Raw genomic sequence first — 12,012 nt, forward strand, 5'->3', positions numbered from 1 at the left:
TATTACAAATTGTTCCTGTAGTCCTTATGAGTTTGTTATAAATTATTGAAAAGACAAATGAATTTCAAAAGGGATCAGAGATTTGTTTTGAGAAGTGATGTTGAATGTAAGAGCTTTTTCTAAGAAGGAAATATGTATACATATCTATCTATTATGGTACTATAAAGAACTATAAAACAGCTGATTATGATAAATTGCAAAGGCAGCTTGCATCTATACCATGGTGTAGAATCTTGGTAGCAGAATTAATAGTGTATAGGAAGTGGTAAAGGGAGCTTCCAAGGAAGCTATAACTGAATTCATTCTGGAGTCGAGAATTGTGTGAAATGGATGACTAAAGCTTTTAAACATTACTCAAGTATCAGCTAGATAAAAAGATGGTTATGGAACCTGTATTGTTCAAAATGTGAAATGCAGTACAAAGAACAGCTCAAGCAAGTGTTAAGTTCTAAATTTAACTGAAAATTTATTAATTTACGTTTCCTTCAGACTTAACGTGTGTTTGCAATTTTGAACATATATTGACATATCAGATGTGCTAAATTACTTGTGACTTACCAGAAACATTACTAAATTGAGGTTATTTATCCATAATTCATGTTGTAATATAAATATTGTGAATTGTCTGTGATTTAAGCTATGTTACGTTTGTGTTATTGCTTGTAAATTTGCTGGGAGACTAGTTAATCGGATTAGGTGCAGATGGCCAGAAGCTGAACACGTGAAACAAGTATGTGTCCACCGAGTAAGGCAAGCACGCATGTCCCCCCCCCATACACACACTCGCATCGAAGAACACGCTAGGGGAGAGTGTGCCGTTACGTACTGGGAGACATAGGGTGACTCAGGCAGAGGGGAGGGGGGAAAGCAATGATGTAGAAAGAAAGGATGGTGCACCATTTAAAAACTGTAGCAGCGCCTAAGAGAAGGCTTTTTGGTTGCTTTTCATTTGGTTCTGGAACCTCCTTGTGGCACCTTCTCGCCCCATGCTTCGACGAGGTCATCGAGACAAAGACTGAAGGAGCATGCCATGATGTTCATGAAAGCTTACTGGTCAACGCTTAGTCCAGCAGAAGGCAGTTTCCGATTCCCCAGGAAATAGTTGAGCCATTTTGAACCGGTTGACGAGAAAACAACGGGCAATTACTTTCGACAGCAGAGATATGTCCTGTCCGGACCACTAGTGGAACGCTATAGATAATATAGAATGAGCCAGGAATCAAGAAGAGAAAGTTCAGTCGTGATGAATGAGATGGCCAAGAAGAGTCCCCCAGCAAATGGTAATGTAAAACCTATATTTTGTTAAGTAACTGTTATGGGAGAAAGCTTGTAAAATTTAGGAAGGACATAAGTTTTTTTGAGATTATTAATTATGATAAGGACTTTAGAGATGGTTAGATTTTGAAGTAGTGATAATATATGAAAATTTGAAGGAATTAGTGCAGAAGCACGTGGAGGTTACTTTGTGATTTGATAAGTGAATAATCCTTAGCCTTGAAGTGAAGTGTATAAGTGCATGTCTGTTCATAGATAGAATTACATACTTGAATTGTTGTGTGTTGCATGCTATGAGAAATTTAGGTTTTGATTATTATATTCATTCTTTGATATTAGTGAAATAATGTCGTTGTCTATTTACAATATGTAAATGTCCGAGTTGAAATTAAATGTTCTTTTCTTTAAGTTTAACTAGTGATTTGCCTGATTTTATATTTCTGTTGCACCTACTCGTAAAATTCGAACCACAGCGGGAGATAAATTGTTAGGGAGGCTACGACTGCAAAATAAGCTTAAGTGATTTAAGCTTATTTTGCTTAAATATAATAAGCAAATTATATTTAATTTGCTTATTAAATTAAATTTACTTATTAAATAAGTAAATTTAATTTGTAAATTTACAAATTAAATTTACTTATTTAATTTGTAAATTAAATAAGTAAATTATTTAATTTGTAAATTAAATAAGTAAATTATTTAATTTGTAAATTAAATAAGTAAATTATTTAATATATTTTTTATAATTAAAATATAATTTACAAATTATATTTTAATTATACTGAGTTCTGGTTCCTTGATTTTGTGCTGTTGAATAATCTAGGATTCAGGGTGGTGCAGTATAATAGAAATTTTCCCTGAATCCGAAGAAGGAATCAGAACAGTGCTGAAATAAACGGGATTGGCATTGTCCAGTAGTAACCCCTTTGTCTTCAAAATCCATGTGCACCATTCTTAAGAGTGAGTAATGGTCCTGAAGGAATCTTAAGATAGAGCATATTATTTAGATGAAACTAAGCTAGAGAGATTGAAGAGAGGAATTAAGAGTTATTCAAAGAAAATAAGTAAAGTAAATAACATATTTAAAATAATCACGTATATTTAACAATGGCATATATCTAACACAAGTGAGGAAGGAAGATGAAACCAGACTGTGAAAAGAACTTAGCTGAACAAGTTAAACATAATCAGAATTCTTTCTGTAGTGAATAAAATGAATAATGATCACAGTAGTAATACCTTAGTAAATACAGATAGCAGGTAAATTTCAAATGCACAGGAAATAGTTGAGTTATTAAGTAATCATTTTGTCAAAGTATATGCCTGATGTATCCATTAGTTTCTTAGGATACCGAGATGAATTTGGATGAAAAGATAGAGGTAGATGGATTAAAAATACAGAAATAGTTTGCAGTGGGTTTGGATGAGATTTCAGCACGTATATTAAAAGCAATGTGCTCGAGAATTAGCTGTGCCCACAACCTGCTAGTTTAATTTTAGTCTCAACATTATCTGAACTTCAAAGGTCACACAGCAAAAACCATTGAAAATTTCATCACACCGAAGTGCATAACTTTACACTTACTAACAATGAATTAACATCCATTGTTTGCCCACATTTGTAGCCTATTCAAATAATTCTAGATATCAGTAGCATCCCTGATTGCTCCGCCTATCTCTGCATCATCACCATCCCTCCCAACATCATTAATGTATAGATTTCACAATAGTCCAAAGACTGATCGCTGTAGTACACCACTGGTCATCTTAAATATAGCAAATCACCCATTCACCATACACCACTTATTGATATTTGCCTGTTAGCCACCTGATTATCCACATCATTAGTTCATATTCCAATCATATATCTTCCAATTTATGCAAAAGCCTTTCATGTAGTCTCCTATCAAAAATGTTAACAAATTCTACCAGTATTGTACTGTATCCATTCCCTTTATCGTGATAGTCTGGAAAGAAATGTTTAGTTATATGTGGATGATGCTAAATTATGTTTAGTTGGGTCTAACATGAATAGACTTATTCTATAGGTAAATGCTAATGAATGTCCATTTTTGCTGTAAGTGGTTTAAGTGCTAGAGACTTAAGGATAATGGTGGGCGTTGAGTTAGTTATGTTGCCAAGGTGGTTAAGACATTGGCAGGTAACTGTAGTGTTGAAAAGATCACTAACTTGTAGGAATAAGAAAGTTATTCTCTCACTTTACAAGGCCATGATAAGATCACATTTCCACTACTGTACTTAGATATGATTACCTGGGTTACATGGATATTAGGAAACAGCGGTAAAGATCCAGCTTACCAAAATTATATCTGCCTTGTTGGGACCTTGCATGTGAAGATAAAGGAGTGTCTTCAATCTCCAAAGCTTGAAAAATAGGAGAGGAGATATGATAGAACCAAGCTAGTAAGGAGCTCTTGCTGTAGAAACTCCTTATATGGCATCTAGTGAGTGAATGGAATGAGCTTTCAGCAGACATTGAATGCATCTTTCATTCATCAATGTCTTTAAAAAGAAATGATAGGTACATGGAATTACAGCTTCTAGGTCCTGCCCTCTGTGAGTTGACCAGTGATTATACATGATTATGTAAAATCACATGTAAGATAAGGGTGCATACTATTTCAATTGTTATTCATTTTCTGCATGATCACATTATTTCATAATTGAAAACAGGATTAAACTTTTAGTAAAATTGGAAGATTTTCAACTGTTCTTCACTTGATGCAGGTGATGTTATACTCTTAATAAATCCACTGCATGACTTAGGACTGTTTATTTAAATTTAATAACTTCTAAAACAAATTTGCTGTGAAAATTGGCACTAAAAATTCAAAAATATAAATCTGCAGGAATATAGAAACATCACGTGCATTCCGAATGTAGTATGTAATACATATAGAACAAATAACATTTCAGGCATTTCAGTACAATTTTAATAAGAACAGCATTATGTATGGAAATTAATAATAAAATAAGCAAATCCATTTTGGTTGGAAGGCATTTGAATACATTTATATAGATTGACAGAAATTAACTAAAACATTAGTAATATACAAGTTGGTGTTCGAACCAGCTTTTAATTTAATTTATGAATTAGAGTTGTTAGAAATAAGCCAGTTGATTAAAGACTATCCTTTGATCAACCCTCAAGGAGAGTGCATGCTATTATAACAGCAGTTGATTATTTATATTATTATCAATATTGCATTAGTTATTGCTTTCAGCAGTCCAATATTTTACTTGTTCTATAGGTTCTCCATTGAGATTGCATCTGAAGTTTTCTATGTGCCTGTCTATTTTCCATAGTTTTGGTATTTTTATCGATAATTTTCATGCCAAATTTATTATAGCTATTATCTGAGCTTCAACACCAATGCAGGAGTACCTCAAGGCTCAGTATTATCACCTACTTTCTCCGTTATGTAAATGACCTACTTTCAATCACCACTAATTTTATGCACAGCTTTGCAGACAATAGAACTCTTCATTCATCCTGCTGAATGAAGACTATTGAATGAAATTTAATGAAAACTACTGAATGAAACCTATAGAACAAGTAAAATATTTCAGCTATTTAGGCAGTGTTTAGTGAAGATGGCAAATTAAATATGGAAACAGACAACAAAATAAGCAAAGCTGGTATGGTGGGAAGCCAACTGAATAAATTTGTATAGAATAAGAGAAATTAGCCAGCATACTAAACTAACAATATACAATACAGTGTTCAAACCAGCTTTAAATTACTTTAAATTACAATATTCTGACATCCCATGCTACCTAATCATCTGCAACTCGTGCCTTAAATATTGATCTACATATTATCCTTTAATTGGCTCGGGACATTCTTGTCATTTGCATTGTCACCAAAACAGTGTTGCCTTTTCATTCATAAAATAGTTCTCAGTTCACTTATCTTCAGTGAATACACCAATCACCAGACAAGGATCAGATCTCTCTCTCTCTGCTTAAACTAACATTTACCTCCAGTTGCTCCTGTAATAAATACATCATATTAATAGCTTCCTCAGCATCCAAAAAAAACTAGGCATCTCTTTTGTTCAAGATGCTATTTTACATTCAACCAACTCTTAACTAGAGATGAATTCAAAATCTGTCCATGCTTAGAATATTGCTCACATGTTTGGGGAGGTGCACGTAAAACTTCCATAAAAATCCTTGATGCTGTTTGGAGGAGAGAAATTAGGCTCATAGATTGACCCTTTCTTACAGATTTACTTTAAGCTCTCTCTCACAGGTACAATGAATGTTTCAGCTCTATTCTATAAGTACTTCAATGGTCATTACTCTGCTGAACTGACAACCATCACTTCTCCACTTTCATGTGGAGAAGTGATGGTTGTCAGCTCATTAATACAATTAATAGATATTAATTGTATTAATGAATTATGTATTAATCATCTTAATACATTAAGATGATTAATACAAAAGCAGCAGCTGTTCAGCATCCCTTTACTGTGCAACTGCGAACACACACCGTACCTGCTTCTCCTTTTCCTCTTTCATTCCATCCACCTCTATGGGAAACAGCCATTCTCATGAAGTATTCCCAAACAACTACAACCTATGACTATACCCCCACCAAATGGCATTGATGTGCTTATAAGTTCTTCAACCTCTTTATTTATATTGATCTATGGGATCCATTTATATGAATAAAAAAAAAAAAATAGAGAATCCTGAACACGTGTACTGAATGTGTTTAGGATTACATCTTGCATAAAGTGAAGATAAGTTTGATATCTTAAATTCTAATATCAGGTTTAATGCCAGTTTCACAATGTGATCGATATAGATGATGAATAAGAGAGGAGATAGTGATGTTTTATGCCTGATTTTACATCAGACCATCTTCCTGTATTTCCTTCATTTCTAACTGCTGACTTGCAACTTAAATATAGACTTTGTATGGCTCTATAATTATCCCATCTAATTGTAGCATTTTGAAAAGTTTTTCTCTGGGCACATTGTGCCTTTTCCAAATCTACACAAATTAAGTACTGACCCTTGCTGTATTCCCACAATTTGTCAACTATTTGTTGTAGAGTGAAAATCTGATTTTGACAACCTGTATTTGGCCTGAACCTGGCTTGTTGTTCAAGTTTCTTTTCCACAATATTTCTTAGCCTCCTCAGGTACGCTTACATAAATCATACCTAGTGGCAGAGAAATTCCTTTATGTAATTCTCATATTCAGTTTTCATTCCCCTTTGTATAAAAGGGAACAGTGAGAGTTCTACTCTAATCTGGAATTTGACCTGACACCAGGCCTTTTAAATTTTACAGTGGCTACACTGCAAAACTTTTATACCTCCATATTTGAGCATTTCTTGTTGAATATCATCTATTCCAGCTTACTTTCCACAATTCTGGCATTTGATAGCTTTTAAAGACTAGAGACCATAGATATTGAGTTTTATTTCTAACCCATAAGAGCTGGGTTAGAAATAAAACACTTGACCAAAAACTAGAGACCACTGATATGAGTCCTGAGAAAGATTAGAGGCGTGAACAGATGGTAATATCATATTAAAAACAAGGATGTTAGGAAAGAACTTGACATTGTGAGCATCCAGGAATGTGTTAGCAGAACTAATCTCAATGGTATTGTCACTTTGGGAGATGAAAGATTGGCAAAACAAGTGTTCTCTGCCAGGTTGGAGGGAAAAGATCCAGAGCAAGACCAAGATATAGGTGAACTAATACAGTAAAAAGTGCCTTAATAGATAGAAATAAGATCTGATAATGTTAGTCTTGACAGATTAATGTGTCGAAGCAGTCAAAGAAAAAAATTGAGCTTATTGCATTTGGCTAGCATCGAGAACTCCAGCTTCGTATTCTGCCTATGCCTATACCAAAGCAGAAAAATAATTAAAATTAATAGTTAAAATTAGTTTGAACACTGTGGTTTGAATACAGGTAATTTAGTGTTTTGACGAACTTTTCTCTTATTTGCTGACTGAACATCTGAAATAATTATAAGAATGGCATTAACTGTAGTGGAGTTGCAACCTTTATGACCTCTTGAAATGTTTTACCTGGAATTTCCTCTATTTGGAAATTCCCAGTCATCATTTTGTATATTCACTTTGGAAGTTGTATTACTGAAAATATTGTGGAAATTATTTTTGCACTGCTTTCCAAAGTTTGTGTTTGAACAGTTATTTTAAAATATTCTAGGGGGGGGGGGAAATGCTATCAAGCAACATTTATTTAAATAAATATGGTTTGAACATTATTATTTTTTTCTTGCACTATTCATATTAATGGCAATGTCATCAGTATGCTTACAGGTTTAGATACTGTTGTTGTTCGTGAACAACTTTCTGCTTTTATGAACAAGAAATTATATTCAATTGCATTACATTTTTGTTTTGTAGCTAATTTTTAAAATATCACAAATGTATATCCAGTAATATTTCAAATGAAATCAGAAAAATGAAACAGATTGTTATTGTTGTTATTATTGTAGAGTGCTCATTTAACTACTAATTCTGTTACTCAACTAAAATATAATGAAATTATCTGAGACATTATTTTAAATTTTATGTTTGCTTTGAAGTATTCCCCCCCCCCCCCACTGCCATGACCACTTACAATAACTGTATTATAAATATCTACTATTTTTTAATTTTGTATTTCACATTTCAGTATCCAAAATCTAACTCTATTTTACCCATCTAGAAATGAAATAATTACTCTTATCTATATCCATACTATTTCTTTGCAATTTTATTATTGACCACTACCTTGTTTTCTTTCTGGGTCGCAGTATTCAATTCTTTAAGGAATAGCTAAATTTTTACAAATAGATTACATGTTATTGTCTATACTTGAAGTCACCTTTAAGTCATAAAAGTTAGATATGAAGGTTAATGTTATTTTCTGCCAGTAAACAAAAGAAGGAAGAAAGCTGAACAGCATGAAATAATTTTTTGTACTTCTCTTTATACAGAATCTTATTTTTTCTTTGAATATGCCATAATTATTAGTGCTACTTCAAATTTTCTGATCTGTGGCACACACATTCTTATGAAAACTTCATCATCAAATTCCTGCCATGTACCCTCAAGGGGGTGTACAGGATATGATAGTACTATATGAAAAAAATTAGATCATTACTAACTTCCTATCTACAATTTTCCTCCAAATCAGTCTGTTACTTGTCAAGACTCCAACATTATCAGATCTTATATTTCTATCGTCTCAGGCACTTTGTACTGTATCAATCCACCTATATCTTGGTCTTCCTCTGGGTCGTTTTGCTGCCAACCTGGCAGAGAACACTTGTTTGGCTAATCTTTCCTTGCCCATTCTGTTTAAGTGACCATACCATCTGAGATTAGCTCTGCTAATGCATTCCTGTATGCTGACAACATCAAGTTCTTTCCTAATATCCTAGTTTTTAATATGATATTGCCATTGATGTCATCTGTTCACGCCTATCATCTTTCTCAGGACTCTTCATATCTGCGGTCTCTAGTCTTTGGTCAAGTGTTTTACTTCTGACCTAGCTCTCAGATCCATTAGTTAAAACTGGTTTAAACACTGTCTTGTATACAGCTAATTTAGTGTTCTGACTAATTTCTCTGTTATTCCATATGCATTTATTCGATTGACTTCCCACCATACCAGCTTTGCTGATTCTATTATGTATTTCTATATTTAATTTACCATTTTCACTAAAAATCATGCCTAAATAGCTGAAATGTTTTTTTACTTGTTCCACAGGTTCTCCATTCACAACACAGTTGACATTTTCAATGATTCTGCCTATTTTCATTGTCTTTGTCTTTTTAATGCTGACCTTCATACCATATCTATTACAACAGCTATTCAATTTAGTCAGAGAATCTTGCAGACTTGTAGTGGATTTATTTAGAAGTATAACATCATCTGCATAAAGCAGAAAGCTGACATTAACATCTCCAATTTTGATATCATGTTTAATACCACTTTCCTTCATAATGTGATCCATATAGATAATGAATAACAGAGGAGATAATGTACATCCTTGTCTCACACTAGATTTAACATTAAACCATCTTCCTCTACTTCTTTCATTTCTAACTGCTGACTTACAACTCAAATAAAGACCAAGTATTGCTTGACATAATGCCCCATTGACACCATATAATTGTAGCGTATCGAATAGCTTCTCTCTTGGCACCTTGTCATATGCCTTTTCCAAATCGACAAAACTTAAATACAGATCTTTGTTATATTCCAATGCTTTCTCAACTATTTGTCGTAAAGTGAAGATCTGATCCTGACAGCCTCTATTTGGCCTGAATCCAGCTTGTTCTTCACCAAGCTTTTCTTCCCAATTCTTCTGAACCGTTTCTCAAGTATACTTGCATAGATCTTGTCAGGAACACTTCAGTAGGGAAATACCTTTGTAATTCTCACATTCAGTTTATTTCCCTTTTTATATATGGGTACTATGAGAGCTCTACTCCAATCATCGGGAATTCGTCCCTCTGTCCAGGCTTTCTGAACTATGCAGTGCAGCCACTGTAAGACTCTTATACCACCATACTTCAGCATTTCTGGTCGAATATCATCTACTCCTGCTGCCTTTCCACATTTCAAGCCTTTGATGACTTTTTCTACTTCAAGAATGGATATGTATTCCTGACTGCATACCTGGTCAGTGTTTTTTATCACTGTGCTGTCATCACTGCTCGTTTCATTTAACAGTTTTTCAAAGTAATTACTCCATACTTCAAGGATATCTTTTTCTCCCTTTTTCATGTCATCTTTATCATCTTTAACTTCTTTTACAGCACTCTTTCCTCCATTCCTAAGCTTCTTCAACAACCTCCAGAATATTTTGCCACCTTGATATTTATTTTCTTCTGTGTTCTTGCCGAAGGCCTCCCACGACTTTTGTTTAGCTAGTTTTACACACTGTTTAGCATTTTTGCATTTGTCTCATTATTCTCTAAGAGCACAAGCTGGCTTATTTGCCAGGAACTTTTGATATGCTTTCTTCTTTTCCTTCACTGCCTCTTTAACTTCCTGTGTCCACCATGGAGTTCTAATTTTTCTATCCTTGCAGACAACTTCACCACATGCCTCTCTAGCTGAATCAATCAGGGTTTTCTTCAAGGCTTGCCACTGAATCTCCAAGGTTTGATTCCTGTTCTCAAACTCTTTCATTTTTTCTTCAATAATCTTTGTGTATTTTAGTCTACAGTTCACATCTGAGAACTGCTCAACTTTTATTTGCTTTAAAACTTTCTTACATGTTATTCTTTTCAATGTGAAATTCAATTTTATCCTGCTCAAGACTGAATAGTGATCACTTCCAATTTCAAATCCTCTGTACACTCTGGTGTCCTGCACCAGGGAGAAAACATCACTATCAACAATAACATAGTCAATGAGACTTTTCCTTTTCTTATTCCTTGCCTCTTCTCTCCATGTGAATTTGTGCACATTTTTATGTTGGAACATGGTGTTAGTAATAACCAGTCCATGTCCTGAGCAGAAATCCAACAAATATTTGCCATTATTATTAGCTTTGCTCTTTTTTCCAATTTTTCCCAAAATATTTCTGTATGTCTCACAATCATTTCCTACTCTGCTATTTAGATCCCCAATAAGTACCAACTTTTCCTTTTTCATTGTGTCAGTTGCTTTTTCTAAAGCCTAAAAAAATTCCTCCATTTCTACCTTAGTAGAACCTTCTGTTGGACCATAGGCACAAATAAGTCTCATTGTCCAGTTCCCCTTCTCATATTTGCCCACATTACTCTACTTGAGACTGACTGTCATTCAAGAAGATTAGCTTCGTATTTTCTGTTGAATACTATGGCTACTCCTTCTTTTCCCTGATTGTCATTGCATGAATATAACATTTTGTATTTATTGCTCAGAAAGATCTCACTAGTTTTTGTCTTTTTTGATTCAGTCACCCCTATTATGTCGATCTGATACTTATCTAATTCCTCAGCTAGCTCAATTTCGTTGCCATTCAGGCTTCTTATGTTGATAGTACCGATCTTTAACTCTGGTGACGTTGAGTTGGGGTGTGTTTTGAGATTTGTTCCAGTAGCTGACTTTTCGCTGTTCACCCTGGTTCCCTGGCGAAAACAACGGGGGGCCTTGTTTAACCGGGCGATGCCCCAGCCGGCATGAAATTTTGTTATGTTGTACCATCATTTTTTATTTTGGTTTCACCAATAAGAATACAATTTGGTCGGCTAAATTCCAAATTGCCAGCCCATCCTTGTTCATTCAGTATCCACGTAGATACCCAACAGGGTGCACCACGAGAAGGTGAGGATTGGACATTAGGTCAGAAGCACTGGTCGGTTTTCCGCATTTCTTTAAAGGCTATGTGGAGGTCTCCTCTCAGTTATACAGCTTTGATCCTTAAGCACCCCATTATGAAACCTTAAGAAGTTTTATTATGAAGTTTTCATTGTTATTATTCAATTATTTACTAAAAAAAAACAGTCTCGTAATGGGCACATTTCAAAAAATGTATGATAGTGTTGTTGGAGAGGGAAGTTTTGTCAAAGATGAAATGTAATTTTAATTCTGTAATGAAAAATTTGGTATTGCAATAACACATTTGAGGCACTATGAATGATAAACTATAGCAAAAGTCTCTTCTTCAAAATTGCCACATAATATCTAAACTATAGTAGAAAATATATACATAACAATTTACTTTATAACATTATTTTG

General features: G+C 34.1%; 1 protein-coding gene across 6 annotated transcripts in view; it reads left to right on the top strand.

The window, feature by feature from the left end:
* Positions 1-12,012, top strand: part of LOC150097752 (RNA-binding protein 4-like) — a 294,888-nt gene that overhangs the window by 52,889 nt on the left and 229,987 nt on the right. The gene's annotated exons all lie outside the window — the stretch shown is intronic.

This window comes from Typopeltis vanoorti, chromosome 17, assembly GCF_054136105.1.
Source record: "Typopeltis vanoorti isolate ZY-2024b chromosome 17, IOZ_Tvanoo_1.0, whole genome shotgun sequence".
NCBI lineage: Eukaryota > Metazoa > Arthropoda > Arachnida > Uropygi > Thelyphonidae > Typopeltis > Typopeltis vanoorti.